Source organism: Heterocephalus glaber, unplaced genomic scaffold (assembly GCF_053883595.1).
Source record: "Heterocephalus glaber isolate CG9 unplaced genomic scaffold, H.glaber_assembly_v1.0 deba00001532, whole genome shotgun sequence".
In the NCBI taxonomy this organism is placed as follows: Eukaryota; Metazoa; Chordata; class Mammalia; order Rodentia; family Bathyergidae; genus Heterocephalus; species Heterocephalus glaber.
Genome location: NW_028258330.1, coordinates 7,066,697 through 7,093,662, shown reverse-complemented (window position 1 = coordinate 7,093,662; position 26,966 = coordinate 7,066,697). Strand labels below are relative to the sequence as shown.

At 38.9% G+C, this 26,966-nt stretch overlaps 1 long non-coding RNA gene across 3 annotated transcripts in view; it reads right to left on the bottom strand.

The window, feature by feature from the left end:
* Positions 1-26,966, bottom strand: part of LOC106009016 (uncharacterized) — a 101,411-nt gene that overhangs the window by 23,036 nt on the left and 51,409 nt on the right. For all 3 annotated transcript variants that reach the window (XR_015442061.1, XR_015442060.1, XR_015442062.1), the window contains one exon: positions 19,335-19,424. This is a non-coding gene — a long non-coding RNA (uncharacterized LOC106009016). The remainder of the gene's footprint in view (positions 1-19,334; positions 19,425-26,966) is intronic.

Here is a 26,966-nt window from a genome sequence, read left to right as displayed (position 1 = left end):
CACCTGGAGGCCTTCATAAATCACAGACCTTGGACCTCAGTCTAGAATTTCTCATTCAGGAAACCATAGGTAAGAAGCTGGGATTTTACACTTTTAACAAATTCTAGGTGACACAGCTGTTACTGTAGCCCCAGGGATCACATTTTGAGAACAATTGTGCTGCACTGAAATGATTGCCAGGCGTGTTCCCTTGAAGGTGAGGAAGGATAAACAGAGGGAGAATGTTTAACCCATGCAGTTTTAAGCCATTCCTAGTTTTTAAATCAGAATGTCTGTGCTCTTTTAGTTCCTAAAGCAACTAAAACCTGTATCTCCTGCAAGGTGCCAGCTTTCTCCTATTTCTGTCAGTTACTGGCAACTATCCAAACACTGAACAGTGTAAATGGTGCCGGTTGAAGCATCAAAAAGCCAGGGTTTCCTGCAGAATAAAATACACAAATCCCAGCTTCTTAGAAACTCTTTTAATATTGCTTCCTGGCTAAAGTTGACATTTACCCAGTCTTTGAAAGTTTAATGCCCAGTCAACAAGGTCATTTGCCCAAATCACTTTCTTCCTTGGCTCATCAACAATACTTTCTTTCTATATGGTGTAGTCACCATATAAAGGAAAAAGATTAGAGATATTCTATATTTTATATATAGGTTTACATATTGTTAGTTTTTACAGTACTATTTTGGACAAAAAAATTCCACGTTGAAGCTAAATTGTTAACCCAACTAAGATTATTTACAGCAATATTTTTCTTGTTCCAAAATATTTTTAAACATTGCCAAGTTTATTAAGAACAGTTATTATAATTTTACATATGTAAGCAATACTATGAAAGATGGGGCTATAAACTGATCTATGACTCATTAGTTGGGGGAGAGAAAATTGTTGAGACTTAACAAAAACTTTACTGAATATAGCCTCTTGTGCTGCTAAAAAATGAAATTTTTATGATGCTGTAGATTGGGGTATATTCATCTGATGCCATTAAAGTATCTTTGACTTTGGTCTGAAATATTTATGACTCCATGAATAATGAACTTTTGAATATTTTTTTGTATAAAAATACCCAAAGTTTAATCATTTTGAAAACTCCTAATTGGATTAAAAAAGAGAAAAAAATACCATTCTTTATCCATTAACCACCGCCCCCCCCCAAAGCAAGGGTATAAATCTCAGCTTTGTAGTTTACCACCTGTTTAACTTTTCTCTACCTTTCTCCTTCTATAAAGTAATGATAATTATTTACCAATTTGAATGAAGGTAAATTGTATATACACACATGCACCCACATTACCTGTCACACAGCAGCTACTAGGGAGCCTGAGACAGGAGGATCATAAGCATGAGGTAAGCCTGGGCAAGGCACTGTATCAGAAATTAAATGGTTTTTTTTAATGAATTTTTAAAATGACTGGGTGGAGCTTAATGGTAGAGTACTTGTCTAGCATTTGTGAGGCCTTAGTTCAATCCAGAGTTGGTCAGAAAGGAAAGGAGAGAAAAGGAACGGAAAGGAAAAGAAAGAAGAAAGGGATAATGGTGGTTTTTCTTTTATTGCAAAAAAGATATCTGGTGGTTTTTTTTCCTTCCTGTAAGAAGCCAGCAGAGAAATTTAACTTTGAGAAGCCACCATAGGAAGACTTCCAGGGTTACACTGGATACTCAAACTTTCCTTACAACATTTAACTGTTATAAGAATAAAAGAGAAAGTTTATATTTGATTCTATGCTGCCACCCTACTCCTGTAGAAGGGAGAGAAATTTATTGGCTGACTCATCTCAAGGGCTCTCTTTCCCTGTACAAAGAAACACATGAGCCTTGAGAAGTGGTAAAAAGGCCTGTAATCCCAGCATTCTGGGAGGCTGAGGTGGGTAGATTGCAAGTTTAAGCCCAGCCTGGGCAACTTAGTGACTTCACAAGATCCTGTCTCAAAATAAAAAAGGCTGGGGATATAACTCAGTGTGATGGCCCTGAGTTCAACCCTCAGTACCAAAAGAAAATAAATAGCAAACAGATGAACTAGGAAAATGAAAAGTGCCAGAAGGGGAATGGTAATTTATTTAACAGGAAGCTGGGCAACTAAGCTTAAAGAAAAATAAAGAAAAAGAAAGATAGCTTGAACTAATTTCACTCAGTGTTATAAACAGGATCTCCTCTCAATTATTAAACTGTCAACTTCTCATTAACTACTATTTCTTTCATTTACTCAGCAAATATATGAGCTTTTGCTTTATATCAGCCACTGCCCTAGTTTCTTGAGAGACAAGGATAGGAAAAACAGGTAGAATTTCCCTTTATATGGAGCAGAGGGAGGGAAAATAATGAGAAGCCTGTGGGAGGAAAGATACTGGCAAGGGAAGGACTAAAAAATGAAAGAACCCCAGCATGGTGGCATGTATCTGTAATCTCAGCTACTCAGGAGGCTGAGGCAGGAGGATGGCAACTTCAAGGCCAGCCAGGGCAACTTAGTAAGATACTGTCTCCAAAAATAAAAGACCTGAAAGAAATGAGGACACTATCATTATCCATGTGGCCATCTGAAAGAGGAGCATTGGGCAGAAGCAGCAGCAAGTGCACAGGCCTGGAGGTTGGCTCATGCCCAACCTCTGAGAACCACCATGCTCAGTAAGGGGAAGCTTGGTGCAAGAGCAGGCCCACCCTGGAGAGCCATGCAGGGAGATGGGTCTATACTCAGCCATTGTCCTCTGATTTGCAGCAGAAGAGAGAGATGATCCAACTTTGAAAGTGGCACCCCATCATGTTGGTTTGCGAGATTTGGGCTGATGCCAAGTGGCTGGAGTTTCTAATGTCAGACCTGAACGCAGAGGTAGAAAAAGGAAAAGAGAATAAAGAGCAGAGATCCAAGGCAAGGACCTAGGAAGAGAGAAACTAGAGCTGGACTGAGGTTCTGTTGGCCTTTGCTCTCTTGTGGAGCCTTACTTTGGTTTTTTCGTGACGTTAAGAGGTAATTTACCAAGTAAATGGTCTTGACTTCCAGTACCTTTGACCAGTGTTCTCAATTCTAGCTGCTCATTAGAATCATCTAGGGCGAGCTCCCCAAAACCAAATGGAGGGACATTCTCCAACATAACTACTTCTCTTCTAAATGTGAAGGTCCCAATAGACAAAGAAAGACTGAGGAACTGTCCCAAATTAAAGGAGTCTAAGACACAGCAACTGAATACAATGTGGTGTCCTGGAAAAGAACATCGGTGTGATAATTGGCAAAATTTGAGTAAGTCTGTAGAACAGATATCAATTAATTCCCTGATTTTGATCATAACACTGTTATGTAAATGGTGAACATTTGGAAGAGCTGCCTGAAAGGTACAAATACACTTTCAGTCTTTTTGTATCTTTCTTAAAAGTCTAAATTATTTTCAAATAAAATGTGAGCAATCACCATTTTCCAAGCCAAACCCCAGACTCATATCAACATGTCAGGGACAGGGGCCTCTCTGTACACTCTTTTTAAAAGCTACTGACATGATTCTAAATTCTCTAGAAGAATTTGAGTGTCCCTCCTGGAAGGGATCAAGACTAAGAAATATAACTGTTGTTCCAAAATCCTGTCTACCCTATCGGGAAAAGGAAGGAGATTTGGTACCATCTCAAAATCACCTCTGCCTCAGACAACTACCTCCACTGTCAGCTTCTAACGTGTTCCTTTTTCAAACAATTTTATCCTTCTACACCGTAGGACAATGCTCCCTGTGGAAACTGGCTGACACTAAATACCATCGTCTCCCTGCAAATACAGCCATAAAAAAATGAGGCTTATTCTGCTTTGATTAATAAGGAGGCAGCAAAAGGCTGGCCATGCATTGGAGGATATAAGAGGAAAACAAAGACAGGGAGAGGTGTGCCCAGAAAAGCAAAGGGAAAAACTATGGAAGGTTAAGCAACATAAAAAGATCTCTGGATTCTGATTCAATTTTAATGGTTGCAAAAACAAGGCTCTTGGCTATTTGCATATAAATATGCTGGGGGGTGGGGAAGCCCTAGTACTCAGCTGCGCATTCTAACTTTCTCCTTAAAATCTGTTCCCAAAGCAGCTGCAGGAATCAGCTGCAAATTCCAGATCTAAAAATGAGAGTCACGTGGCTGAACCAGGGAGGTGGCCTGGAGAGGGAGAGAGGGAGAGAGAGAGAGAGAGAGAGAGGGAGGGAGGGAGGGAGGGAGGGAGGGAGGGAGAGAGGGAGGGCACTGATGGTGCTGTTAACCCATTGGGGCCTGGAGCCCATTCACACTGTAGGGGAGCCTTTGGACATCTCCAAGCCCAGACTGCACCCTAGGGCAATGATGTCAGAATCTCTGCAGGGTGAACCCAGGGAGCACTTGTTTGAGAAATTTCCCCAGGCAATTTGAATCAGCAGCAGCCTTGATAAACTGCAGATTAGGAGTCTGTCTGCAAACTTTGTAAGAGGCAAGAAAAGTAAATAGTTTAAGCTTTGTGTCTCCACTGAAATGGCTAGACTCTGCCATTGTGCAGCTACAAACAATAACAGTGGGTGTGCCTATGTACAGAAAACTTATTTAAAAATCTTAATTGGCAGGCCCCGCTCTGGACTCTTGCTGATCTGAATATGATCTTTGGAGCAGCATTTCATGGATGCTTGTTAGAAATATTGAATCCCAAACTTCAGCAGAGAACCCTCTTGAATCTCACCTGGTATTTTAACAAGGTCTCAACACAACTGTCACTCTGAAATGGGAGAACCAGGCAGGCATAAGGTAAACGATTCTAGGTGATGACCAGCTTTGGGGGTCCAGAGAGCTGGGCTGAGTTTTTCAGCACCAACTCCTTTGTCCTTAAAATTGTCTTTAGCGTTCTGGAGTCGTTTGGGCCCTTTGCCTGTTTAGGGACTTTGAAAGGTATAAAATAATGCAGAAATGCATCCAAATGATCAGTAGGGGCAGCAAAAGCTCTGGCTTCTCGCCAAAGGGGGCACTGTCCCTTAAGCAGGTGCTGGGTTCCGTGTCCTCAGTCAGCTTGAGGCTGGGAAGGGCTGGCTGCTTCAGGCTGTCATTTCACAGGCCAAGAAGCTTCACTCCAGCCTTTGCCTGGCTGCCATTCACAGCTGCACAACTACAGAGCCTGGGGACAATTACCAGGAGCCTGAAGAACTTGGAACAGTCTGGGGAGGCTGAATCCCACCAACTTGACTCCATTACTCTGATGCTGGCTTTCTCCACTTCCATGTAGCCCTGCCCCATGAGGGAGGTGGCCTGCTTGCCCAGGGATGACCAGTACCTGGCAAAGCATCTCAGCTAAACAATTTTTCATGGGATAAATGGACACAAAGTAAGATGCTCAATTCCGGGCATCATCAGTCTTCAGGTCCCAAGTGCACATAACTGACTTAGTGGCCTTCATATGTTAGCACACAGAAGGGCAGTGGGTTTTCATTTGTTCCAAAGGATCCGTGTCAACATTCCCTTGCTATACAGAACTCTAACAAATGAGAACAGAAGATGTTCTTCAATCTGCTTCCAAGAGCAGATGGCCTAAGGGCCTATATCCTAGCCCAGAAGGTTAATGGGACTTTGGAAGGCGCTTCCAGTATGCTCTCCAACCTGAGGCATTGAGCAGGAAGGCAATGAACTGAGAAGCTCTCTCCGAGTGCCTGTCTGCCAGTCATCTTGGACTAGCTTTCGTCAGAGGATGTTTGCCATGTCCTAGAAAAATGCTCTCCCCACAAATTCCTGCCAGTGATTAGAGCGTGAGAAGTGTGTACACATTGCTTCATAAACCCATGCACCTGCCTCCGAGGTGTCTCTGTGGAACTCAGCTTTGATACATTGTGTGGAATGGACTTGAAAGGAGGCATGAGGGGATGTCACATTGCAGTGGAGGACTGGGACAGTTCCCTGAGCATCAGTAGCCAGGGGAGCCTGCGTGGTCCAGAGAACTCTCTTCTCTGATCTGCAGTACAGACGCCTCACAGCCTACAGTCAGAGGCTGCAGGTCCAGGGCTGGGATTTTGCACTCCTAACAAGCCCTGCACACTCTGAGCATGGAGGAAAGAGCCTAGGGCCCCTCTCCTTAAGATGGGAGGGGCTTGTGATTAGCAGGAGGTGATGTTCTGACTTCTAAGGATAGGTGATAAACACTGATACAGTTTCCTTGTGGATCCCTTAGGATGCTCACTCTTGGGACCCCGTCACCATACTGGGAAACTTGAGCATCTCCTAGAAAGTCCCAGGAGAGGAAGCAATTGAAATCCTGGCCTACAAGCACAGCCAAGCTCTGCGCTGACCAGCAGCATCACTTACCAACTGCATAAGTGAGCTCTACGTCTGAAACCCCCCAGATCTTTGGAAGTGGCTCCTCTCTCTCCAGGTTACCCCATCTGAAAGTATGCAGAATAGAGATAAGCTGGCCTATTACTGTCTACCCAGTGGGTAGACTTATGACCAAATAAATTATTCTTGGGGGCCTTAAACTTGGGGCTATTTTTATGTACCAATAGTGTGCATAAATTGGGCCTTTCCTTTCTGAATACCTTCTCTGTACATCTGATCATTCCCATTATTTAAATTACCATCTTCTTAAAGCACTCTCCTAAGGTACAAGGCTGTATATCTAATTGTCTACCAGATACTGTAGCCCCAATACGCAAATCTGTACCTTTTCCATATTTGTATGGTGCTGCCATCAGTTTGGTTACAGGAGACAACATTCCCTGACACCAGCTCTGACATCAGATTGGTGCTGTTGGCAGACTGACACCTCTGGCTTCTGTCCATCCCTTTCCATTCTTAAGGCCCCCCACTGGCTACATTTATGTCCTCAGTGTTACCGTCATGACAAACTCCAATTATTTCTGGGTACATTTTTTGGATATCACTGTCCTGGAGGCTGTTCTCAAGGTCACTTTGGCCCTGACATTTTTTGCTCCTCTTTGCTTTAAAAACAAAGAATGGAACACATTTAATACCCCTCTTGGCTTGTTCCTCCCCTGCTGATCGAGCCTTGTGTTCTGCAGTAACTGCCTTGATAAGTGTGTGCTCTCACAGCACCAAACTTCATGGAGTTCCCAAATGCACCCTGTAATTTCATCTCTGTGGAACTTCATACATTTTTTTTCTCTGGCTGAAATTCTTTCATGACTCTTCCAACCACTACATCCTTCTAAACCCAACTCAGATATCACATTCTCCATGAATCCCTTTCTGACACAGGTCCCTCTTTCTTGCTAAGAACTATGCTTGGTTTTGTTGTTGAACATCCATGTTTTACTGCAAGTCATCTCTTTATATGCATGTCTTTGCTTCTAGCCTAACAACTCTCTTGGTGTGGCTCCCCAGCACCATCAGCAACACCTGAGAATGTTTACAAATGCAAATTCCCAGGTCCCACTTCAAGCTGAATTACTTTGGGGTGAGGGCCCACCAATATGTTTTAACAAACTCTCTAGGGGAGTCTGATGCACATTGAGGTGTTAGAACCATTATCCCAGACTAGTGGGGAAAATATTAGACTCAACTAGGAAGTTTTCAAAGAACTTGACCCAACTAAAAGCCTTTGGTAACGGATCCCAGGTGTCAGAATTCTTAAAGCTGTAGGGGATTACAATGTGCAACCAAAGTGGAAAACTTCTAACCTAGTTCCTTTCTTCTAAAATAGTCTCCAGATGAGCATTTTAAGTATTGAGAACTTGTCATAAATGCATCATCTCAGGTTCTACACCAGACATACTAAGCCAGAATCTGCAATTTAACAAGAGTTCAAGGTCATTTGAATGCACATTGAAATTTGAGAAGCACTATCTTATTGCAGCCCTTAGCAAAAGGCTTGATAAATCCCACAAAAATAATGAAAACAACTATTTTGATTCTCATGGTTTTGGAAAATAAAATGGAAATTTATGGCAAAGTGGTATATTAAGTACAGTATAAAGATGCATTCATTAGGTCATTTATTCCAAAATGTTTAGTAAGTGACTATTACATATCGAATGTAGTTTTAGATCCAAAGGAGATTACAGTGAAGAAGACCCAGCCCTCAAAGCATAGCAAGAAAGGCAGATATTAACACATAATTACACAACTAGTTAAAAATATAATTTGATGAATGCTATAAAAAGGAATCAGTCTATGTTGTTAGCACACATTACACTCACTTTTCTTTGCCTCAACTGGGTAGACTTTACTTTTCTGAGCTCCCTCCAAGGTGAGATGGAAACTTACCAGAGAAAATTCGTAATTAGGATCAAGGGACTTAGAAGGATTAGATATAAGACATCGACTTGATTTGGGTTCCTCTCAGACCCTGAAACAAAGACTTGGGCAAAGATAGCTTATGTGTGAGGAAATCCCATGAAACACAAATGAGGAGATGGGGAAGAGAAGAGAGAGAAGCCAAGAAAAGGAACACCAGGGAGGGAATGGGGCTCACTGGGGACCCTATAGGAAACTGTTGGAACACATTTCAGGACCATCCCTCAGGAAGTGTAGGAAGCAGAAGTATTTATCGAATTATTTCATTGTTCACAGATTGAGGGCCACCCAGGTGCATGAACTCCTCTATACTACTGGATCATACTTTCAAGGACCTGGGCTACTTCACTGGAAAGTGGATCCTAAAATGTAGTTGCCAGACCAGCAGCAGCAGTGTCACCTGAGGACCTGTAAGAAATGCTAATTCTCAGGTCCCATGTGAGATCCACTGAATCAGAATCTCTGCGAGTAGGGCCCATCAAGTCAGTGTTAAGCAGCCTTTTCAGGGATTGGGAAGCCCACTGAAGTTTAAGAACCCTCATAATTAGAATGCTCTCAGGCAGAAAAGGAGATATACCAGGACTTGAGAAGGAAAGCTGAGAATGTCTTGAGATGTGTCAGGTGAATTCAGATGAATGACAGGGCTATATGTGTGGGCCTCAACTGCACCTGCTACAGTCTGTTTTTACTCATATATTCTAGGTGTTTCATGTCTTCATGCATGAAAGATTTTTAAGCCTTTAAATTTGATCTAATACTATACTCAGGGTTCAAAATATTAAAAAATAAGAGACACAGGCCTCACCCTCATGAATTTGTAGTCTATTGGGAAAGAGAGTGGTGTATGATCTGGTCAGAGAAGTAAAAATTCCTTGAATTTATGTAACCTTCATTGTTCATCCACGTTACCTAGGAGTTGTATTAAACTGTAATTAGTCAAGAAGATTTGGAGTATTAGTACAACAATCACACTGAATAACGAGACCTTAGAGGACATTTAAACTGAGACCTGAAGGATAAGCAATAGGTGACCAGGTTACAAATAGGTGGGCCAATTGTTATTTCTTGCCCAGGATTGAAGGTTTTCCTGGGAGGTCTGCTATGAGGGTTCAAACTGAGCTGGTTGGTCACCTAGAAGAAAGAGTGAATAGATGAGAGATTAAACCAAGGGTTTATGAAGTTCCTGAGGTGTAGTATAGTCCCAATGTTTTTGTCTCCCTAAAATTCATATGCTGAAATCGTACCTATCTCAAAGGACCACAATAATTCTCCAGAAAGGATCTCAATGTAAAGAAATTTCACCTGGCAAGCACAAGGTTCTGAGTTCAATCCCTGGTACAAAAAAAAAAAAAAATACTCAGTGGAATGCTAGAGAATATAGATAGACAATACAATGAAATGAGAAAAACATTTCATTATATAAATGAGAAATTCAAGTACAAGAGTAAACCCATTAAAAAGGATCAAACAAAAACTTCAGTCAGTGAAACAAAAAACACAATTCAGAGCTTCCACAACAGACTACAGCAAACAAAAGAAAGAATTTCTAAACTTCAGGATAGCTCTTTTGAAATAAACTAACTTAAAAAAGACAAAAGAAAAAGAAGAAACCCTATGAGCCACATGAGACACAATTAAGCAAACAAATATTTGACATATGGGCTGGGGATTTAGCTCAGTGGTTTTGCCTCCTGCTGCACAAGCACAAGGACCCGAGTTTGATCCCCAGTACAAAAAAACAAAACAAAACAAATATTTGCATATGGGAATTCCAGGAGAAGAAAAGGAGAAAGCCATTGAAAAGTTATTTAACAAAATAATAGTTGAAAAATGTTTAAGTCTCTAAAGAGATATGGATATTCAGATCAAAACTCAAATGACTCCAATTAGATTCAACTAAAATTGCTCTTCACTTAGGCATATTATATTCAAGATGTCAAAAGTATAAGATAAAGAAAATTCTAAAACAAGAGAAAAACAATAAGTCATGAATATTCAAACTCCCATCAGATTAACAGCAGAATTCTTAACAGGAAATTTATAGGCCAAAAGAGAATTGGATGATAATGTATTCAAAGTCCTAAAAAAAAAAAAGAAAAAAGAAAAGAAAAACCTATCAATCAAGAATACTATTGGTAGCAAAACTATCCTTCAGAAATAACGGAAAAATAAAGAAAGAAAGTTTTTCCCCGACAAACAGAAACTAAAGAAATTTACCACTACCAGACCAATCCTACAAGAAACATTTAAGGGTTTACTACATTAGATACAAAAGATAACTACAATAATGAAAACACACAAATATATAAAACCAGCAGAACAGATATACAAAAGAGAAACAAGAGAATCAAATCTTATCATATGCCTGCCTCAAAAGTGCAAGGTCCCCAGTTCAATCCCTGGTACCAAAAAAAAGAATCAAATCTTATCATGACTAAAAATAACCAAACAACAAGGTTCAATAATAAGATCAGTTAAAAATAAAGAATATATAGAACAATCAGAAAACAATTAAAATGACAGAAGGAATTTAATACTTATCAAAAATCTTGACTGCAAACAGACTAAATTCATCAAATCAAGACACAAACTGATTGAATGGATTAAAAACAGGACCCAACTATATGCCACCTATAAGAAAATCACTTCACTAGTAAATACACACATAGAATAAAAATGAAGGCTTGGAATAAAATGAACTATGCAAATGGACATGAAAATTGATCAGGAGTAACTACATGTATATAAAACAGACTTTTAAAACTTTAAAGAGAAAATAAAGTTATTATATATTGATAAATTGATTAACTCAGCAAGAAGATATAACAATTATAAATATAGGTTCCCTCCAGTTTCCTTTTCCATTTTTTGAGGGGATATGGGCAGTGCTGTGGATTGAATCTAGGTATTCATACATGTTAAGGAAGTTTTCTGAACTACACTGAGTGACACTGTGAGTTCTATAGGTCTTGTTTTCTATAGCATAGTGGGGTAACTCTTGGTCACAGTGATTTGTATTTCGAAATAACTGGAATAGTATAAATGTCTCCCCAAAACACAGAAATGATGTTTCAATAAATGAAAGTATTCATTACCCTGATTTAGTCATTACAAATTTTATGCATATATTATCATATTGTACCCCATAAAGATATAAAAATATTATGTCTCAATTAAAAAATAATAAATAAACCAGGCATGATGGTGCATGCCTATAATCCCAGCACTTGGGAGGCTAAAGCAGGAAGGATCTCCATGAGTTTGAGGCCAGCCTGAGCTACATAGAGAGTTTAAGGCCAACATAAACTACATAATGAGACCTTGTCACACACACAAAAAATACAATTATTACTGCTCACTTACTCAACATCATAGCTTAGAAAGGCAGCACACTTCCAGTATCACTAGTTTAACCTAATGATCATGGAGGTGACTGAGAGCTACAGTAGTGAAAATATGGTACATATACTGCTATCCCACGGAAAACTGAAAATGTGAAGTAGGGATCATCGTGCATGTGTACTGCTCTCACATTGTTGTAAAGTTGAAAAGTTGTAAGTCAAACCCTGATAAGTTGGGCACTGCCTACATTTTGTTAGAGCACTGTAAGCTGAAGAGGAAAGGTGAGATAAGCATAGTATGTTGTAAAAATGAAAGAAGCCAATGAAACTGTGAAGATGCAGAAGAGTGTTAAGTGTGACTTGTACACCTAGGTAAAGCGAAATTTTTGATGTCTAGTTACATTCCCTCTAAGCTCTCCTCCTGCAGTTGAGACATGCTATGTTACATCTAGACGCTTCATGGGGCCCTCAATATGGAAGCCCTATCACAAGGTAATATTGTCCAACCATGTGAAATATGGAACTGCTGAAACAAACTTTTCAATGTGTTCAATGTTAATTATAAATACAAATACTCACATGCAACTAGTGGTTGCCATGCTGGGCAGTGGAGGTACAGAGAATGGGTTGAAATGTGTATAAGAGGATGCTGGTACAGTATTTCTGAAGAGAGATGCTGCTGCTTAAATGAGGTGTTGGCAGCAAGAAATGGAACAAAATAACACACTTGGCTCAGAAAATATAAAGGTATTTTGGGGTAAGAGAGGAGAATTAAGGATAATTCCTAGGTGTCCAGTTTGGAAAACTATATATATGGCAGGGCTATTCACCATGGAGGATTCAGTTTGAGAAGAGAGATTTTTTTTTTGGTACCAGGGATCAAACTTCGGACCTTGCGGTTTCGAGGTAGTCGCCGGAACAACTGAACTAAATCCCCGGCCCAGGGAAGAGAGACTGAGTTTGAATTGGTTATAAAATATTTAAACAGAAAGCCCCATGGGAAGTGAGGAACTCAGAGGAGTGATTAGGTGGACATCTTGTGTTTGATTTATTCCAAACCACCACCTTATTACTCCAACCTGGTGGCTTATACTGAGACAACCACTTTATCCAGTCATCACTCCTCCTCCTTAGGGCAGGGAATGCAGACATGATGCAAGCTGAACCACACTCCCCAAACCACAGATGGGCCCAGGGGTGGTGTCTGACCCAAACACAAGTTCTCAGAGTTCTTCCTGGACCTTTTAAACATGGAACAAAAAGACGGGCATAGACTCTCAATTAATACGCTGCTTTTTATTATCATTTTTTTCTTATAAGGTATCCTATTGGGCTTTGAGGAAGTAGAAATGCTAGATCTTTCACTTAAGGAACCCACAATCTAGTTGGAAGATAATAAACTTTTAGAAAATTTTACTAGCAGGAAAACTGTATGATACTACAAGAGAGGGCAGACCTGAAAGCACAGTGTGGTCTTTACATTTCTTTCTACTTCGTTCTCTACACCCAGTAAACTGACAAACTGGACAATTTGTGACAGTATTTGTTAAATCCATTCCTCTCTTATAGCTGTGAAAATCTATATATAGCCTTAATGGAATACTATCAGAATGAAAAATAAAACTAAACTTTTTAAATACCAAAATTATCAAATAAGATGAATAGAAAATGCCACTAAGTAAATAAATGAATCAGGAAGCCTAGGATCGCTAGCAAATTAGGTCTTTCCTACTTAGATTATTCTCTTTCAACTCAAAGCCTTTGAAATTCATGGTAATTAATCAAAAGCTTAGTTTGTGTTAACACTTTTCTAGAAACAGTTCCACAGGTTAACTCTCCAGTGGCCCTGATCACATTTGAGAATGAAATTCAAACTCCTTGTAAAGCCCTCTTAACACCATATGTTATCTATTCTTGTCCATTTTCTTACCTCATTTTTGCTCTTATCTTCACTCTCCACTCTACCTATAGTAGACATCCTTATGTTTCTAAAATGACTGTTTCATGTGCTGGAGTAGTCTTTCCACAGATACTCTTCTCAGTTTTAAAAGATCCCTTTTCTTCCACCTCATCTTTCTCTCTGAAATGATCCTGATTTATTTCCTTTCACAGTATGTGAATTTATTTGCATATGTGTTCATTATTTTTCTGTCTTCACTAATAGGATATAATCTGCATGAGGGGTAAGACATTGGTTCTCTTTCACCACTGTATTCTTAAGAGTTAAAAGTATGCCTAGCACATGGAAGGCCCTGCAAGCAGTAGAGAAAGGGCCTGAACCAAAATGTTTTATCTTCAGATTCTCTGGTATTTTATTTGGAAAGACTGAAGCACTCAAAAGACTTTCCTTATTGCTTACTGGCTCAAACTGTATCACTTGGTTACTTTTGGACCAATCACCCGAAGAGAGGAATGGAGTTGGCATGCATGAATCAGACCTAGTGCAAATCATTCCTGGGGAGGGGCCAGCCTTCCTAAAAATATAGGGATAGCCATTCACTATCTGAGAAAAAAAATTAGCAGGGACAAAGGGGAGATGGTTGTTGGGGAGGAAAAAACAGAGTCAGCCACCGTACTGATGTTTCAGTTCCCATGTTGTAGTCAAATATCTTTGAATCCACGAAGAAAGCTTTGCACATCATGTAGGATCACAACTATTGCTTTGCATTCTTTAATTCACTCCCCCATTCACTGGTGCACTGTCATGAACATCTTTGTCCACCTACTATGCATGGGCCTGAATTGGACTGTGAAAATCTTGGGATGTAAAATAAATCAGACATTTCTCATTTTAGAACATATCATAGGGTACGGGATATATGAGCAGTTATTCAGTCAGTTATAATGCCATGTATTAAATGTCTTATAGCAAGAAGCTGAAGTTGCAAACATGAGAATCGTTGCTAGATCTCCAAATCAAATTCATTACCTATTGAATAAATAATTGACGATTAAGTAACCAAATAAAATAAGTGAATGGATATACATATACTAAGAAGGCCCGAACTAGCTCTTTATATGCACTTTTGTCTCTATAGGGTGACTGAATTATACAGATATGAGCCCAGCTTCAAGTTAGTACCATTTTTATTTATTTAAACCTTGTTAAAGATAAAGAGAAAGTCTGATAGGGAAGCTACATCATTGCTAATGTAAATTAAATTTAAACTTTCCTACATCAAGTGGTCTAACTTAAAAGAATCCTCAAAGAAAAAAGCCTGTTGTACATAATATTTCCTTTTTAAAATCATGTTTTTTTAACTTTAAATGGATGTAACAGTATCTTCCTAACAATAATTTCTAGATAATATCTATACTAATTACCCAAAATTCTTCTAGAAAATGCCATTGATGATGCCACCATTGAGTTTTCCTCTCCATATTTCTCATATCTTATTAATGTAGCAAAAGGTACATCCAAAAATAAATTAACATAATATACTATATCAAAAGAAAAATATTACAAATCACAATGATCTCGACAAATCCAGAATAAAAGATTTAACATTCCACTATAATACAAATTCTCAGAAAACTGGAAATATAAAGGAAATTTCTGAACCTGAAAAAGGGTACCTACAAAAAGCCTACAGCTGATTCCATACTTAAGAGCATTATATCAGAAAATGATGTTACATAAGACAGACTTTCTTCCTGAGATCAAGAATGGAGACGTGTGCTCTCATGATCTCTATTTAACACTGTTGTGTCATTTCTAGCCAAGGTAACTGGGTAATAAAGAAAAAGTATACAGATTGAAAAGGAAGATGTAAAGTTATGTCTTTTACAGATGACATGATTGTGTATATAGAAAAAATTTAAAGGATCCACTACAAAAAATCAGAATGAGTTGAACAAGTTTCCAGAATACAAGATTGATATACAAAAACAGATTGTACTTCTATATTAGTATGGGGAAATAAAAAGTAATACAAAGAAAATAATGTTATTTACAATAGCAACAAAAAAGAATGCTTATGAATAAATTTAATAAAGGGTACAATTTATATTCCAAACACCACCAAATAGTGTTTAGAGAAATTAGTAATCCAAATAAGTAGAAGGACATACCATGCTCATGACTGGAAACCAATACCATTGAAATAAAACTAACCCTGGGGCCGGGGATTTAGCTCAGTGGTTTCGCCGCCTGCTGCACAAGCGCAAGGACCCAAGTTTGATCCCCAGTACCAAAAAAAAAAAAAAAAGAAATAAAACTAACCCTTCATTTCCCATATTGGAGTCAAATAGAGAACTTGAAAGCATGGCTGTCCTCAGAGTCAGATGAGCCAATCAGGTAGCAAGAAACAAAATTTAAAAATAATATTAATAAAATAATGCTATTTACAGTAGAATCAAATAATACTTAGAAATAAACAAGAGGTACAAATTTTATACTCTTTCAAAGCCTCAGCTGATTTAAAGAAATGAGAAGCTGTTTCTAAAATTCATATGGAAATGCAAAACTGGCCAAAATAACCTTGAAAGAGACCAAAGTTGGTGTATTTGTACTTCTTGATTCCAAGAGTTACTATAAAACTGTAATAATCAAAACAGTATGGTATCAGCAGGATAGACGTATAGATGAATGGAACAGAATTAAGAGTTCAAAAATAAACCTGTATATACAAAGTCTATTGACTTTTCTACAAAGGTTCTAAAACCATTTGATCACAAAAGAATAGTCTTCAACATATGGTACTGGGGGAATTGAATATCCACGTACAAGGAATAAACTTGGGCCCCCACTCACAGCATATAGAAAGATTAACTCAAAATGTAGCAAACACCTCCCATTAAGAACTAAAATTGTAATAGTCTTAAAGGAAAACATAGACAAAAATCACCATAATTTTGGCTTAGCAATGTTTTCTCAGGTATGAACCCAAAAGCACAACAATAGAAAATAGGTAAATTAGATTTCATCAACATTAAATTTATTTGTGCACCTGAGAACACTATAAAAAAGATGCAAAGACAACTCACAAGGTTGGAGAAAATATCTGTAAATTATAGATGTGATAAGGAGACTGTATCCAGAATATATAAGAAACTCACAACTCAATGACAAAAAGATAAACTATCCAATTTTTAAATGAGCAAAAAATTTTAATATTCTTCCCAAGAAGACATACAACAGGGCCATAAGCACAGAAAAAGTAGCCCAATATTATTAGTCATCAGGAAAATCCAAATCAAATGCAATTAATTACAAAACCACCGTGAATACCATATGACAACGACCTGGATGGCTACAGTAAAAAAGGACCCATAATAATGTGTTGACCAGGATGTAGAGAAGTCAGTACTGTCATACACTATGCTAAAAACACAAAGTGGTGCAGCTGTGTGGAAAACAGTCCAACAGTTCTTCAAAAGGATAGACACAAAGCTATTGGATGAGCCAGAAATCCTACCTCTTGGTTCTATACTCAAGGAAAAATGGAAACACGTGTCCACACAAAAACTTTTACCCTGATCTCCTCAGCAGCATTTTTCATAATGGTCCCAAAAAAGAACAACCCAGGTATCTATCAACTGATAGACATAAAACCTTTTATTTATACAATGAAATACTGTTCAGTAAGTTTTTAAATGAAGTAGTATATATTAAAACATACGAACCTTCAAAATCTTACGCAAAGTGAAAAGAAGCTAGAAACAAAAGGCCACATGCTGTGTAAATGGAATCATGGGCAAAGGATCTGTAGAGACAGAAAGTAAATTAGTGGTTGCCTATGGCTGAGGCAGGAGGTGTTAGAGGGAAATGGCAATTAACTTCTAATAAATATACATTTTCTTTCTGGAGTGATGAAATGTTTTGAAATTGGGTAGTGCTGCTCTTTGCACAATTTTATGAATACACTAAAATCACTGAATTGTACACTTTAAATGAGTGAGTTGCATGGTGTATATATACATATTTAATATCAATAAAACTGTTATTGTTAAAAAATGACACAAGCCTATAGGTTTACAATATTCCATAGAGATCATACTGGTCAAAACAAGTTTCAAAGCCATATGAAGAAAATCAACTGGATGAGGCAATCACTATGGCATGGACGTTAGAGACTTTTTTATGTACCCTAAAGCTACTCTTTGAGAAAACCTTAGCCAGAAGTGGTTGCTGTAGGTTCTAAGGGCAGCCGGACCTGTGTGTGCAAACTCAGCCCCAACAAGGCAGTTCTTCCTCTTTGCATTCTTAGAAGCATTTTCTTGATTATCATGTAGCCCCAAACACTGCTCACTTCATGAGAATAGCTGAAGCGATGCCTACATGCAGTACCCTCCCCATCCACATACTCAAGGAATCCTGAGGTAACTGCTGTCCCTGATCCCCGAGTCACTTCTATGCCCTGCTTGAGGCCCAGGCAGGCTCCCAGCCTGCTACCTGCCTGCCTGTCTGACTGTCTGGGAAAAGCCACCCCTTCAAGTTCTTTCTAGCTCTCCTTCTAACACCAGTTGTCACCTGTTCAGCTTCTTTCCTGCACAGTAATTATACTGTATTCAAAGCTTGATTTGACATTTCCAAAGAAAAATGCAATTATAGCATCCTGAAAAGCGGAAATAACCTGCTGATGATATTTGAGGAGGAAAAAAAACCACTTTTGGCTAAATCTCTCAGAATAGTGTTACTAAATGCTATTGGATGTTGAGGCTGGCTCCTTTTTCTTCACCGGAATATTAAACTTTTCCCAACTTCAAACATTAAGTTTCTAAAAACTGTAAGCGAGAAAAACTCACACTGTGCAACTCAGAACCTTAAGAAGTATTTCATGGGGGACAGGAGGTGAGAATAAACTTATGAAAACTCTGATAAACTTATTCATGAAAAAACCACTAAGTACAAATTATATGATTATTTATATTTCCTACATTTAAAATTGGTCATAGTAGTATTAACAGTTATAGTATTTGCTTCCATTTACCATCATCTATTGGTTAAAAACCTCAGAATTTCAATGATGGCCTCTAACTCTGCCTCCTACTCATGGACACTTTTTGTTCTGAGCATTTAAGAAGTGCTATCATTGTACTGACATGATCAGGTCAGAAAGAACTGGGTTCAAACTGTGATTTCACTACCTATTGATGGTATGACCTTGATCTCCAATGGTGAAGTCTCCATCATTCCTAACAAAGTGGTGTAGGAATTTGTAATATTACTAGAACGTCACTTTTCAACCCTATGAGACTCACTCATCAGCTTTGCTTCAAAGATATGCAGTCTGTCCTGTGTTTACAGAATATTTTTTAGGCATCAGTATATTATGATTAAAAGTCTTATGTGAAATTGAGGATTCTGAGTCCTTGGGAGCCAGACTGCAGCTTCAAAATCCTCAAATGACCAGATGCACCAGTACTATTATCTCCTAGAAGCCCTTTCAAGCATTCTTTTTCCTCACTAGGCCTTTTTTGTTTTCCTGTAGCAAATTATCATTTCGAATGCAGCTCAGTCCAAGCGCAGCTTTAATTAATGAGCCAGGTTTCTGGCATTGATAAGAATTACTAGGTGAAGGTCGTGTGTGGAGGGCAGTTCTCATTAAATACGCACAATGTGGTTATAATTGGAAATGATAGTGTCTATCACTTCCTGAGCTGCTGTCTTATTGCAACAGTGGGGATGGTATCCCAAACTTTAAAACCCTAATAAAAGGGCACTATGAGGACAAACATTTGCTTTTATACCAACTCTTAAAATAATACAGTGCTACTTATTTATCTGGAAAGGATCAAATGACATCCCCGTGGATGGTCTGCCAAAGACCCCTCCTTACCTCAGCACCCCCAGTACTCCTTCTGGGCCACCTGGTCTCTTCACATAAGCAGAAGTCAGCCATTTTGGATGATGCTTTGAATCCAAAGAACTAAGATAGAATCACAATAGCATTTTAAAACATATTTCTCTTTAATATTTATTAATTTTATCTACACCATATTTTAAGTATTTAAAAAGGTTAATTTTAAAGGGCTTTTAGAGTTTATTTTTCTTGCAACCATGGACACCTCTGACATTTGTTATGACTGCTGAACTTACCTTGATACACTGTTACTCAAGTTCCATAATTTACATCAAGTTCACTCGACTGTATATTCTATGGATCTGGACAAACCTATAAGAGCATATACCCCTCACTGTAATACCTTAATTTTTAAATTAGATATTTATAATATATGATGTTTACATTCCCTGTGGGGAGTTGGCACGTCTACATAACACATCTTAATTCCCTTTTTCATTCCCTTTCCCTCCATCCATCTCTTGAAGCCTTTCTCATTTGAGAAAGATCTCTTGACTTTTTTTTCTTTCTGCTCTTTATTTATATTTTGAGTTCTCATATAACAGAAAACATGTAATACTTAAGGTTGTGTGTCTGATTTATTTCACTTAATATTATGAGCTCAAAGTGCATCCATTTTCATACAAATGACTCAAGTTATCTTTCTTTATGCTCCATTGAATATTGTAACATCTTACAGAACATTTTCACAGCCCTAAGAATCCCTGTACCCCACATTCATCCACCCTGCCTGCTAGCAACCATTGACCTTTCTGTACAATCTCTATAAGAGTTTTGTCTTTTCCAGAATGCCACATATGAGGTGTGATCAAAAACTGAATGAACATTTAAGTTAAAAATTTTAAAAAATATTACAGTGAAAGACACAATGCCATCAATCTCCCTCAAAACATTCCTCCCTCACTTCTTATTCTTCTTATCCCTTTCTGAAGCAGGTCTAGAAGTCATTTTTCATGAGTCTTTAGTGATGCTGTCTTGGCTGCCTTGATTTCCTCAGACAATTCAAGATGTTCACCTTTCATGGTCATTTTGACTTTGGGGAAGAGCCAGAAATTTCAGGGTGCTAGATCTAGTAAATAGGATGAATGAGGACATACCATATTGTTTTCACAAGTCTGTCTTTCTGCTGGATGGCACTCAAGAACAGCATTCCCTGATTTTATCATTCTTTGTAAAGAATCAAAAGAGAATTTTCATAACTGCTTCAAAGAGTCAAAAACAATGTCACAAGTATGTTCAAATCAAGGGATGATTTTTTTGGGGGGAGTAATAGCAATGTGTCTTTTATAGTAATAAATTTTTAAAATTTTTAAAACATTGACACAGTTGTTTTAGTTCTGGCTCCAAGGCAGGGCTACATGGCAGAGGAGAAATAGTTCATGGTGTGGCAGACCAGAAGCAGCCAGTCTTACTATCCCTTTTTATTCCATGAGGGCTACAAACCTATTGGTTGCTGCTAACCACACACAGGATGGATCTTCCCATTAGCCACACCCAGAACTATACTAATCCAATCAGCGGGAGTGATCCAGTTATTACATGCCCATGGTCCTGCCACCTTCCCAAAGTCCTACTTATGAGTATATGAGGTTTTGGAGGGATATCTACATATAACCCATAACAATAGCTTCTGTTCACACCTTGTAGTTGAAATTATATATTTGTAACTTTTTTAGACTGGCTTTTAGTAATTTCACTTAAACTTTCTCCATGGTTGGATAGCTCATTATTTTAGTGGTGAATAATATTCCATTTTCTGGATGAACCACTGTGCTTACCCATTCAGAAAGGCACTGTGGTTATTTCTAACATTTGATAATTATGAATAAAACTGCTATAAACATAAATATGCTCTTATGTGGGCATAACTTTTCAGTTTACTTCAATAAGGAGTGTAGGTTATAGATCACATGGTAAGAGTATATTTAGAATACAAGAAACTGCCACACTTTTTCCAAAGTGGATCTATCATTTTACATTCCCACCAGCAACAAATGAGTTTTCTGTTGCTCCACATCCTTGCCAGCCTTTGGTGTTGTCACAGATTTGGCTGCTCTAATAAGTATGTACTGTTATCCCATTATTATTTTAATTTACATTTCCTTAATGATATATTATATGAAGCATCTTTTTATAAACTTATTTACCATCTGCATATGTTCTTGGTGAGGGAGCAAATGTTTACACTTATAATATATATAAGTGATTTAGACATATGTAAATATTCACATTTTAAAAGCCCAATGAGTGAAATTATGGGTACTGAAAGAGTGCATCGCTGGAAAGACTATCTTACTGTCTAATGGAAGGACTGCCAGTTCATAAACATGGGAACCAAGTTCCAACATTAGCACCAAATAATGGCATTTTTAAGTCAGTTATAAAATAGTATTTTAAAAGCACTAGAAAAAAAAAGAAAGCTGAATTGTGACAAAACACCTTTTTTTTTTTTTTTTTTTGGTACCGGGGATCGAACTCTGGTCCTTGCACTTATGCAGCAGGCAGCAGTGAAACCATTGAGCTAAATCCCCAGCCCCAAAACACCTTTATTACAGCAAAATTACTCAGATTTGCTCCACCCTAGGCTGGCCAAAATGTATGACCAAAGGAACTCAACAGGGAGTTAATTCACAGAATGCCCTAGGCACAAAGACAACTGTGGTCCAGGTAGATTTAGCAGTGAAGGTCTATATTGCCATAGTCCTAAGCCAAAGGATGGGTTAGAGAGAACCAGCAGTAAGTGGAAGGGGATGGAGCCCATATCTACCAGGTCTGATTTGAGGGAGTAACTTTCTGGTTTCAACCTGCTCATCCCCAGCCATCACAGGTGTCTGGCATTCCTATTCCATCTACTAAATGTAGACGTTTTCAACACTATTGCATTATATTTGCATTTACCATCTATGGGCTGTGTAGATTCAAATCTTTCCACCCATTCATCTTTGAATCACTTACTCAAAGCTCAAAGACCCATCCAGAGCATTCAGTTGGCTGGAAGGCCCTAAGCCATATGCTCAGCTCCAGCTGCTAAGTAGGGACGAGAGCAAGAATCTTCCCATTTCTTCTTTCTCTGGGAAAAACAGGCTGTGTCTCTTGTCAATGGGGCAATGCACCAAAATTAGGACATGGGCTCAGGAAATTAGAAAATGATACACAACTCTACTGTACCTTTTTGTTGTTCCTTGGCAATGCCATTTTTGTCTTGATTTCAGGATCTGTATTTTTGTGTTCCCTCTACTAGCTGCCCTTCTCCTTCTAATGTGCCTGACTCTTTCTTGTCTCATATTTCAACTCCTCTGGCTGCATTCAGTGTCCACTGTCTCTGAAGTCACTCAAACCCCTCCCCCTTCCCTAATTCATAACTTTCTGACAATGGCCTTGAAGATTGTCCTTTCCTCATGAACTATGCAGCCTGATCACTCCACCAAGTTGTAATCTCCATGGGGCAGACATTTTGGTCCCATTGCTCAGATCTTTGCAAATGTAATACCCAGCAAGCAAGAAAAGTGAAGAGATGTGATGGCTTCCAGTCTCTGCCCCAATACTCTTCTGGCCCAACATTTTTCTGCCCTCATTTACTGCCAAAGCACCTGCTTCCATTTCCACCTGGATTCTGGTTTAATACCTTCATTTGACATCTGCCTTCAGCCACCAATTAGATATTCCAGTGTCTTCTTAGTCTTCTCCATCCATCATTCCTGGGCCCCACCCAACCCCAACTGCTGTTCTCCTATCCAGTCCCATCTCAGAGTTGAAGGAGGAAGTGAAGAAGCCACCAAAAGGGCTCACTGACGGTAAATGTGACTACCTTCAAGAAAGGACCCACTTGTGAGTAGGACTAGGGTGAAGATATAGAAAAGCCAGGGGCAATTTGGGAGGATTGGAGCAGCGCCCTGGAGAAAAAGAAACAGCAGAAGGGTAATCATCAGAACATGAAAATATCTCTTGTTTTTTTGAGTTTGACTCTCAGCTGACTAGAGGGATTTGGAATTCACAGCACAACTTGATAGTTTTAAAACTTTTGTGTTCTTAGCATCTGCCCCAGGCTGGCTACCATGGGAGCTAGAACACAAAGAACAAAGCTCCTCCCTCTTGAACATCCTCAGATTTGTGATTGAGGCACTTCCTACAGTGCTCAGGGCCAGCAGCTCTGTGCTCAGCCACGTGTGTTCCTCTACCGCTAGGTGGGCCACAGGGTTCCTTCCTTTTGAGCTAAAATTAATGTAACAGGAAACAAACATCACAACATGATGCACCCTTTCTTGCCTATATCTGCCATAATAATAGCTCATATTCATTGAGCTCTTAAAAAGCAATGAACTAACTACTCTTCACACATCATTTCACTGAATCCTCATAACAACCACCTGAAATTTGATTGTTACTGCTGCATTTACAGGTAAGGAAACTAAACCTTGGGCAGGCTCCAAAGGTCACAAAACTGGCAGAGGGAGAAGCTGGCATTCATAGGAGGCTTTCTCTGGTGGCTTCTGGTCAGTAACTGCTGCCATTCCTGCTATCTGTATAGCCTTTCTCTGTCCCCTTTCCTGGCCACTAAATGCTTGTACAAGGCTTTGCTCACGTAAGCTTCCTTCATGAGATCAGAATCTACCTCCCTTTCCTCTGGACTTCTGTACCAACTCACTTAGACCAATACGTAGCCTAATAGCTAAGGCTGTATTTAACAGGATTAGTTTAAGTAGTCACATGTAGGGACCATGGAGTCACGAGTTCCAGTACAACACGGTAACCTACTAATGGAGTGGCCATTACTTTCATTTAATCTCTCTCTCTATTGCACACGCATGATAAAATCCAGCTTGGAAGGCCATTGTAAAGATTCAAATGAATACTCACAATACAGTCATTATTTTTCTGGCCCTTCCTCTGCCCTCTATAATTGTAAGCTGTATGAGGGAACAGCCCATGTTATATTCACATTTATTCCTTGCCTCCAGTACTGACCCCAGCTCCCTACCCTTCCCACGCTATCCCTGTGTTGGCTAAAAAACATTACCATGGTGGGTTTGTGGAGAGGATGGATGCACATTCATCCACCTGTCATTACAATCATTTCTTCCCCTCAGAAAGTCACTCATGTATCACAATGTTCCCTTCATCCATGGACCACAAATATTTTACAAATATTTCCTATTTTTCTTGTTTTACTTACTTCCCTCTAACATTGTGTTATGAAAATTTTCACAAGAAAAAGGTGAATGAATTATACATAAAACATCTACACATCTACCATCTAGATTCCATTATTAACATTTCATTAGATTTGCCTTATCTTATATCTGTCCACCCCTCTATCTTTCCATGACTTCATCTTATTTCTGATGAATGTGTTGTAGATAACAGGAACTTCCCCCTTATTGCTTCAGAATGCATATCACAGAGTAAATACCTTTTATAATGTTTTTGTAAAATTTATATAGTATGAAATGGAAAATTCTTAAGTGCCCTGTTTGATGAATTTTTTTCCCCAGTACTGGGGCTTGAACTCAGGACCTTGTGCCTGTGAGGAAGATGTGGCACTACTGAGCTAAATCACCAGCCCTTTTTGATGAATTTTGACTCAAATGTCTATTAAGACATAGAATGTTACTACGCTAGGCCATTTTTTTTCATATCAATCCTCAACCCACCAAGATAACTATTGTCCTGAGTTTAAACTACCACTGGTTATTCTAAAACTTCATATACATAAAATTATAATTTTTCAAAAACTAATTTTTAAAGAAAGAGAAGTTTATTTTTGCTTAGGTTTCAGAGGTTTCTGTTCATGGTTGGCTGTCAGAAACATCATGGCAGAAGGCCATGGTGGAGCAAAGCTGCTTAGTTCATAGTAGCTGGGAAGCAAAACACAGGTGGAAAGTGCCAGTGAGAGATACACCCTTGACCAACCTCTTCCTACTGGACTCCACCTCCTAGCAGCACACTTAGCTATGAATATCAGTGGATTCATCCATTGATGAATTTGTCACCCTCATGATCCAATCATCTCTCCAGGAGTCTCAATCTAGTCAAGTTGACAATTAAGATTAACTGCCAAATACAGTATATATTTTTTATGGCCTGGCTTCTGTCACTTCAGCATCAAAAATTTGAGGTTCACTAATGGTGCTGCACATGTCAGTAGTTCATTCATTCCTTTCATTGCTGAGCAGAATTCCAGTATACAAATAGAAGTTTCTTTGTCCATTCACCTATTGATGGACATTTGGTTGTTTCCAATTTGGAACTATTACCAAAAGGCTGCAATAAACATCTGCATGTAAGTGTCTGTGTGATCATATGTTTTTCATTTCTCTGGGGTAAATACATAGGAGTGGAATGACTGGGTCATATTCATGGGCTTTTTTTAAACTCAGCTCATAGAAGCCCTACAGTTCTTGCTTAGACTGATGAAGGAATGTAGGCACCATGTTCTGATTCCTATTTTAAACACAGCAGCAGCTCCAAGAGTTTATTCACATAGTTGTATCCCCTGTGAGCTTTTCCTTAAAAAAAGTTTTCCATAGTCAAGAAAAAAAAGTTTGAAAATCCAACTCTCCTTTTGACTCTCCCCTAACCCCATCACTTTAGAGATAAAGAAAAGCAAGGTTGCCACAAGCTCAAAGCAAAGTTAATTGGCTAGATCCCAAGTCTGTGTGCTTTTTTTTTTTTTGAGACTATGTAGTTCAGGCTGGCCTTGAACTCACAGTGATCCTCCTGCCTCAGCCTCCCAAGTGCTGGGATTACAGGTGTGTGCCACCATGCCTGGCCTAGTCTGTGCTTTTTTAGGCTTGAATTCAAAACCAGTGACTATGGCCTCTTCAAATTCATTTCCACATTTTGGGGGAGGTGGAAGCTTCAGGGGTAATCAGGCTAGTACCAGATACAAGCATATCCCAAGTATGTGGACATTTCCTTTAGAACCTTATGAAGTCAGATATAGCATACAATAAAAGATCAAAACGTATAATAGATAATGTGAAATAGGGAAAAGAGGTCCAAAGGGGAAGGGGAAGGGAAAGCAAGAGGAATTGGAGAAAGGAAAGAAGAGAAAGGAATGAATATGAGAAAAGGAAAAAACAGAAACAAAGTCTTTGTAAATAGGAAGAGATGGAGGGGTTGAAGGGAGGGCAGGAGAATGGAGAAAAAAATAAGAACCAAGATATATCATGTAAAGGTACAAGATCCCAATGATGAATGTCATCATATTGTATACCTAAAATGCACCAATAAACTTAATGAAAAACAAAGCCAAGGGGTCAGGAGAGTACTACACAGCTGCTTTCCATAGATACACAATGGTTCACTGTGGAGTCTCCATTTTGTCTCCTGAGAACCAGGTAGCACATCTCCACTTGACAGATGTGGGAACTAAGACACAGAATGGAAAATGCTCAGACTCAGACAATGTGAGGAGGAGGTGGTGATGTGTGGGAATGTGCTCAGGTCCATGGGTTGAAGAGAAGACTTTTGGATGTGCTATTACCAGGAAAATGCGGCCTCTGGCTCCTCTGCCAAATCTTCTTTAGCTTCAGGGATTCCTCTTCCCACAAAGTAAAAAGCAATGTCGGGACTTTTCACTCGATTTCTTATGAGGCTCTCTGAGAC